The sequence below is a fragment of the Triturus cristatus genome, chromosome 8 (genome assembly GCF_964204655.1).
Source record: "Triturus cristatus chromosome 8, aTriCri1.1, whole genome shotgun sequence".
Classification (NCBI taxonomy): Eukaryota; Metazoa; Chordata; class Amphibia; order Caudata; family Salamandridae; genus Triturus; species Triturus cristatus.
In genome coordinates this window covers 293,526,505-293,535,184 of record NC_140591.1, presented here as the reverse complement: position 1 = coordinate 293,535,184, position 8,680 = coordinate 293,526,505, and the positions used below count along the sequence as shown (strand labels likewise).

The 8,680-nt window shown below is 41.4% G+C and overlaps 1 protein-coding gene across 3 annotated transcripts in view; it reads left to right on the top strand.

Moving 5' to 3' along the window:
• The first annotated feature begins 1,203 nt into the window (after nucleotides 1–1,203).
• The window catches only part of CPAP (centrosome assembly and centriole elongation protein), a 521,976-nt gene continuing 514,499 nt past the window's right edge, over nucleotides 1,204–8,680 (top strand). For all 3 annotated transcript variants that reach the window (XM_085621543.1, XM_085621542.1, XM_085621541.1), the window contains exon 1: nucleotides 1,204–1,328. The gene's annotated coding sequence lies outside the window, so the exon portion shown is untranslated. The remainder of the gene's footprint in view (nucleotides 1,329–8,680) is intronic.

Below are 8,680 nucleotides of genomic sequence, written 5' to 3'. Positions count from 1 at the left end.
CGAGCCTGGCTATTTTATAGCCCTCTGGAATCCCTAGTGTGATAGCAGGGACGGAGTGTGGTTTTAACCATGTCTCTGTCAAATAACAGAGTTCAGGCTGCGAGGAAGCTATCATATCCCACACTTCACTGTAGTGTTTAGATAATGATCTAATGTTACATAGGAGTTGACGACTCTTATGCGAATCATCTAGGAAGGTGATCACAGGGGGTACTTCAAGTGGAGTGATTTGCAAACAATCAGCAGAAGTTTGATATTTACAATTCCGACATGAGAAGGGACCCTCCAAAATACACCTTTCTTCCCTCATGCAATCCTGAAGTGCCGGCTTACGAATACACAACAGCTCTTCTGAGGAATATTTTACCAGGGGTTTCAAACCAGTCATCAGTTTGGTAGCGTTCATGGCCAACTCCTCTAGCCCCTAGCCGCGTCCAGTCGCGGACGGGCGCAGACGGGCTTCTCTTTGGCTTGTCTTAGGTGCGTTCTTAGGCACACCCCTGCGCGCAACCGCTGCGCGTTTGGAGTGACGAGCACCCTTTATCGTCTTGCGAGGGCGAAGCAAGAGCGCTAACCACCCCTAACCCGGAAGTAACAGGGTCTGCCTGTCCGCCCGTCGAAGCTGCTTTTTCAATATTATATACAAGCAATAGTTGCTGCTTATTTATCTTATGCAACTAACAACCATTGACAAAGCCAATAGTTGTGACTTGCTGTAGGTATGATGTTACTTGTTGTATCATATATCTTGATGCAATGACAGAAACAGCAATATACAAGTCGGGTGGCACACTATGCTAAGCACAGATTTTTAGCTTGAGTGTTTTAAAGCCACATCCCTTAATTACACTGGCCACGACGACCCTTTGAGAGACCCCCCCCCAAGTTTTTTCATCTCACTTAAAGCCCTGCCATTCTCTCTTCCCGTGCAACAGCCTAATCTAATGGAGCCGAGACAGACTGTCATTCACTCCATTCCACCGCACAGCAAGCTAAACCAATCCTATCCCGCTCTAAACAGGACATCACCCGCCGTCTGTTTTGAGGCTGGCCTACGTAGAAACCCAATTCTTAGTCACAGCCAATGAACGCTTTGTCCTTCTATGCGATGCACTAGGATTGGTTAAGGTGCCACCAATGCGCCAATCCTAGACCACCTTACACATTACTTGTCTTCTCTATTCACGGACGTCTCTCAGAATATTTTCAACTGCGAGATTGGTTGTTGTGCGACCCGGAAGTGCTGGAACTACAAACAAAAGCCCGGTTAAAAGATCAACAACGGGCAACTGTCACTAGACTAAGTTCATTGACGATTCGATTAACAGGTACAAGCAGTTACGTAATTTATTTCTGTTAAGTCGGATGAGTTTATCTATATTAATTTGGGACAAACGTCCGTCGATTCTCAAGTTGATGTTATAAAACAAAAGTTGACTCCAAAAATAACTTGTTAAGTATTGGATATGTTTCTCTGTTGTGGTCGAATGCTCTTGTTTTTTGAAGGGTGAGACCAAAGGGCCTTACCGTATATTCTTCTGATTATAGGCATGCCTATATTGCCCGTAGAAGTATTGATTGATGTTTAAACCAATTGATAGTAGACAAGGCTATTGGGTTTCCGCATGTATGTTATGAGTGCTGTCACTCTGATATGACCCTGCATAGTGTTTCTTGGTGACCAGTGCTGTAGTGCCCACGGTGATACGAAACTATATTGTATGTCTTATTCATAGTAGTCAGAACTCTTATCTCACCTAAGCTTTTGGACTGCTTCCATGCTGCTCTAATAGCCCAAAGCAATTCAGTAATCTGTGAATCACTCGAGCCCTGTAAGATGTTGGGTCATTTGTATTTTAGATTGCTATATTGCGGCTCTTGTCAGTTGCCAGCGACAGTTGACTCTTTTTGGGTCGCAGCCACTCTTACATTTTCTTACTCACTCTAACCTGATCTGCTGAGAATTTGACTGTTATCCAAGCCCAGAAATCTTTTGGGATAGCAGGACTAAAGCAGGACCAACCCCCAAAAACTTGGAGGGAGGTAAGCAGGAGAAAGCCAGTGGGTAGTAATTACAAAAGCGAGTACCACAATACGAAAACAAGGAACATTAATGGAAAATAATGAGCAGGTGACCTCATTCATAGGTATTTCCTGCCCATTTCGAGGTCTGGCTTGATAGTGCAGCTGCTGTCTGAGCTTATGTGATCAACCTAAATTGGAGTTTTCAGGAGTATTACAGAGAGGCTTTGGCTCCACTTACATTTGCTGTAGAAGAATACATGGTCTGATTGGGCAGAAGCTGTGTGCTTCCTCTCCACGTAGCTGTGATTATTTTGTTTAGCCAGCGGCCTTAGCCAGCAGCAGTGTGGTTGCATAGAGAAGGCTCACTAACATGCATAAAGTATTAATTTCAGGGACATTCACATGGCACTGTAAAATACAGATGGCAGAAGAGCAGTCATGAGGAATGTATTGTTGATTTCCAGTCCCAGTACCCCACCTTTCTTTTCCATCGTTAACATTAGAGTGCAGTTGTGCGTTTGAGAGCAGTATGAGATGCCCAGGGTCACACTAACCTAAATGCATGTTTGGCTGACTTCCCAGCACAGTTGTCGCCAGACTTTATGAGATCAACAGAAATCCATCTCTCGAAGTACTACTAAGCAAGGGGCTTAGGCTCCACACACTCATGGGTTCACTTAAGTACAAGCTTTGATAGATCTGAAATTGAGTTCTTTCACTGAAAGTGTGCTTGTATTATTTAAAAAAAATTTGGGGGGCTTGTGACAGGGCTTGCACTCAATCCATCAAGACAGCCTTGGATATGGTGGCATGCAAATGATCATGGCTAAAAGTCTGAAATGATTATTATGACATGTTACAAAAAAGGCAGTAGGCATGAGATGTTTATTATGAACGGAATATGTTAACATGAATCCATTTGAGGGTGGATTTTAAAAATAACAGATTTGTGACCGTCTGCCTGATGATTGCCGTGTGGGAAAGCTTACTCTCAAAACAGTATGCATGAGTTGGTTATGATGACAAACTATGGGCCTGAATGTTACAATGGGAAAAGTTATGTTTAGTGCCATGGGTCTGAGCTACTTATTATGAAAAGTTATGACAAAGGCAGTAGACCTAGCTTAGTTACTCTGAAAACTATTTGTTAAAACCAGTCGAGTTTTAACAATGAGTTTGTTATCACATTGTGTTACAGGCTGTAGACAGGTATTCTGTGACATGTAATCTCATGGATTACCCCAGTAGGTAAGAATGTTGTTGTTTGGCTGCACACTCTGACAAACGATGGAGCTTTTTACTGTAATTATTTTTGATATGCCCTATTGAGTCGTTCTGCATTGTTTTGAAAACTATTTTTCCAAATATGTGTATTTTTAAAGCTTTATAGATGATGGTTGCCAATGTTTTGAAACTTGTGTGGACGTTTTTAACATCTGAACTAAAAATTTGCATTTATATTAATTCTACGTTTGAATTCATGCATTTGTATTAACATAGTTATTGCAATTGAAACACAATCATTATGATGTGTTTTAGTCTGTTCTCTGGCTTAGAGTAAAGTAAGCCTCAGTTAAGCCTTGTCTCCTTCTTTGTTAAAATGGCTGCTGCATCATGATGTTGTTACTTGACCTCACATGCAGAAAGATGTGCACCATTTATTGTGTATGACATTGCTCTCAAAGAATTCGCTGGAGGACGCTTTTGCTCCTTTCTAAGGGGTTTCCTGTTAGCACACTGTATTGCATTCATTCACAATTGTTTTCTGTTGTTCATGTAACTAGTTGTTCTGACATCTCCGGACAACTTTAGGTCAGAAGGGGCAAATCAATATTCATTTAGTAGGTAAGTGCTAAGATGGTAGGGTTATGTGACGTTTAGAAATATGAAGTCTGATTTGCTGTACTAATGCTCTCACCATGCTAACTTTGCAGCTTCCATGATTTCTTATGCTGAGAATGGCGATACATACTCTTGAATTTAGGGGTGAGCGGGATCTTTTTGGGTCTCTATCAGGGAATCTGTCTGATTTCTTTTTGATGTGCTGCACATTTGGGGCTTAGTATCTTTTCCCGATTTTTCCTCTCTATTGCTATAACTGAGCTTTTATGGCAATTGACTTCTGTACACTTTGATGTAGTGCTGCATTTGCATTATTTCTGTTTTCTGTATTGCCCTTTAAATTTTCATAAACCTTTATAGTTTTTCCTATATTTTGAAGTCAAACTCCTTTTTTGAGTCATTCCTTAATGACTGTATTTTGAAATGCTGTTTTGAATCTGTCCAGCCCGAACTGCCAAGCTGGGTCCTCCCTGGACCGAAAACAAGCATCCTGGGACCGTTTTTGGGGTAACGCCCCTCATGAGCCAGGCTAGCTTGAATCTAGTGGTACAGCGAGCCAGGGACCAACGTCTGGGCATACCCATCCCACTTAGGGTGAAAAGTACTGCGGCAACAAATGATGGATGGAATGCTGAATGAATGAATCAAACATTCACTCCCAGTCAAGAGATCTGTGCTAAATCCATTGTTCTTTTGCTCACTACACCACCCCAGTTTGGACCCATTGTACCTATTGTAAAAAACATGTGTAAAAGGCAATATGCTTTTAAGGAAGGATTGTTATCACACTGTGCTCAAGCCCAAGATTTTTATTAAAGTTTTGACCTACAAAGAGATCAACAGTAAAATACCAACAATGACTTGATACAATAAAAATTGCTTCCACCCATAGTAAAATTTACACATTTGACTACATAATACAATTGGTACATATTTGAAAAAAAATCATAACATCTTTTAAAATTCGATAACATATCATTTAGTTAGCTGGATTATATAAGTGCTGAGCGGCTGCTCCAGCCAATTTAATACCATGTGTTAAAACTAGTGATTTTAAAAAAACGACATCTAGCAGGCTTTAAAACGGGGCAAACAGACAATACATGGTCCATCGTCTGTACTGCACCAATTACATCTATCAGCCCAGCTTATTCGCCACCACGCATCCATAACATAGCTTAAGGGGAGGCAATTTAATCTAAACATAAACCTGCAGCGGCGAACCCCATGTTTTATGTTCCACCTTAAATAGGGCTGAGGGGTTCAGCACATTTTCTGATCTTGTTACTTCTTCAAGTCTTTTTAGTTTCACGCAATGGCGAATATCCTGATCCATAGATCTAGGTTTCATAGAGGACTTTAGCATATCTTGCAGGTCTACCAGTTTCAGGCTAAAGTGCTTAAATAAGGTTCGATATCCAAAATATAGTCTCCCTTTTATTGAAGTGTGACATTCAATACTTATTAAGTTTCCTCAAAGAGTTCACCATGCTAAAGCCTGTAGGCAGGCATTGTTAAATGGAATCTCACAGATTATGGTAGTAGGCACATGTTTTGGTGACCCACGTGAACAAACGGGGGGATATACGATTTGCATTATGGTTAACTTTATCAGGTTCTATTTGGATGGGTTTTATCTTGTTTGGACATCTGTTATTTTGTACATATTTGTCATTCAATTTATTATAGTATACCTGATGGCTGATTTGTGGCACAACTAATGCCCAACACAGTAAGTCTGAGTTGGTTATGGAGACAAACCAATGATAAAATTCCACTTCTACCTTGAGCCCCTCATCGGCCCCTCACTCCATACTACCTGGCGGTCCACCCCCAATAGTACACTGATAGTCTACACTGTTATTCTTTGCCTATATGCTCTTTTTGCTCACTTTACGTCAACACTGACCTACACTGTGACTATATGCTGTTTGCACATTTTACGACTACACTGTATGCTGATAGTCTACAATGTTATTCTTTGCCTATATGATCTTTACCTCACTTTACATCAACACCGGTCTACACTGTAACTATATGCTTTTTGTTCATTTTACGTCAATTCCATTAGCGTATGCTTACACTGCCACCTTAAGTTGACGCTCCCTAACATAACTATCCAGAACTCATCATCATCTGCATCATATAACTTTATTTCGATCACAGTGATCATAAAAATACACAGCACAAGAAGATGAAATACAAAATGTAAAAGATTGGTTTTAAATGACATAAATACCTTAAAATAGTTTAAAAACGGGAATAATAAAAACAGATAAGATAGGCAGTGCGTCATACAATACATTTGGAGATCTTAATCCACAGGGCAAGCCAGTGTCTGGAGAGACCGTAGACCATTACTGTGCGTGTGTCGGTGGTCAAAATTCTCAACACCTCAAGGTAGTGCCAGGGCCAACCAGTCTACATAGCAGAATTATCAATTTGTTTTATTTATAGTGTGGACAGAAAAAAAAAGTAAATGCACAATGGATTTGGACTGACATCGCACGCAGGGCACAAATCATAATTAAAAGTATTACAGCGCCACTTTATACAAAACAATTTTGTGGGTAAGGTCTTGTAGCGAAAGTGAAAAAATAGTTTACGTGCGGGGGGGGGGGGAACTATTTGATCAATTGTTTCCTCAAAGCGGGAGGCAGGTTTAAAATTTAGGAATTAATTAGTCAAGCATCCCTCAGTTTTTGCCAAGACCTTTTCTGCGATGGCTTCCCAAAACATCACTTTCAGCCTAGCCCTGTATGTGATGGCCAGACTTTCCAGGTTTGACCAAAACCCCTCCATCCCAAGCCTCCCCAGTAAATCCCTCCGAGAACGAATGATCTTTAGCTCACTTTACATCAACACCGGTCTACACTGTACTATATGCTTTTTGCTCATTTTACATCAATTCTGTTAGCCTATGCATACACTGCCACCTTAGGTTGACACTCCCTAACGTAACTATCTAGAACTATATCGCCCACATTTCTTGCTGTCCAACATACACCTCTTGAATACACTGCTATGTATCTGTGCTTACCTCATGTAACTGTACCTACCCCATAGACATCTCCTGAAACCGATACTGTTTATCGTAGACAACTCCTACAACTTATACTGTTTATCTTAGACTTCTTGTGTGCAGTGTTGCATACACTATTACCTTCAGTTGACACACCCTACCGTAACTACCTGGGGACTATACCGCCCACCTATCCTACAGTCCATCATAAACTTCTCCTTCATTTGGTGGCCACATATCTTGCTCAGTCCATGCAACTGCATCTACTCCACAGGCAACTCATGCAATGTGCTACTGTATACGCCTTGTGCATGCTTTCACTGTGTATTTGTGACAACGCCATCTAACTGCACCTACCACATATGTAATTCGTGCATCTGTTACTGTGCCAGTTGTTACTTTGCTTGTGCAGCTATGTATTTGTGTGTAGTCCATGGAATTGTACTTACCCCATATGCTACTCGTGCAGCCGCTACAGTCTATTGTATACTCCTTGTGTATGCTGTTGCTGTGTATTTGTGCTTATGCCATGAAATTACACTTACACCATATGTAACTTGTGCAACGGTTACTTCGCTGTTACTTTACTAGTGTTATTTTGTATCTGTACCTATTCCATGTAACTGTACTTGCCCCATATGTAACTCATCCAACTGTTTCTTTGCCAACTATGTAAAGTGCTCTGATACCCTCGGGTTGAGTTTGGACTATACAAAACTTAATAAATAAAATAATGAAGGTTATAGGCCTGATTGTTTACTATGAAAAGATACAATAAAGGCGGTTTGCCTGAAAATTGATTGTGAGAAGTATATGTTAAAGTCAATAGGCGTTTAAGGACAAACTGTTATTACTCTCTAATAAAGCCTACAGATAGATATTTTGTACCATGGAATCTCATAGAAGTCCGTTATTGACAAGGGTTTTGGTATTGGTTACCCCCACTGACAACACATGGATATTGAAGATTTGATCTGTAAGAATACTTGTTGGACCACCTTAGAAGAGATGACATTTTGCTTTTCCAACTGTAAGTTTGTAAATTTTTGTAATTTTATGCCTAATGGTGCCTTGGGATGTGGGTGGGGAGAGGCTTAACCCCTTGTGTGCCCTTGACGGAACCACGCCGTCATGAGCCACGGGCACCGTGTGCTCATGACGGCGTGGTTCCGTCATGGAGCGGCCGCTCCTCCCACGCGGCTCGAATTCCCCGCCTGTGCGGGCGAATTAGAGAGTGGGCGGAGTCGTGACGGAACCACGCCGTCATGAGCACAGCTCGCCCGTGACTCATGACGGCGCGGTTCCGTCATGAGCACCGCGCCACCGTGCTGCCCCCAACCCCCCCCAGCGCTGCGGCGGAATTCGCGCCGCAGCGAAGGGGTTAAACTCCATAGAAGCCCGAGTTGTTTATTGTGATAAAGCAGTGATAATAGCTATAGGTCTGATTGGCTTGCTAGGTGAAGGCATTTCAGATGCCATAAGTCTGATCTGTTTATTATGAAAAGTTAAAGCAAAGGCAGTAGGCCTGATTTATTTCTTTTTCTTTTTGGGTCTTCTATGTAACACATATGTTAAAGCCAATAGGCCTTTCATGGCGGATAGTTTTAGCTAATGTTTAAGTCTGTAGTAAAGTATTTTGTTACATGTAATCTTATCCAGGCCTCAAGGAATCTACTTGCCCACTTGCTAAGGCGAATACGATTTTATCAGGGTGAGCTATATTTAGCACCTACTTGCCCGTTCTGATGAGCTGACAACGATCAAGTGTTTTGTTCACTCAGAAAATGAAGA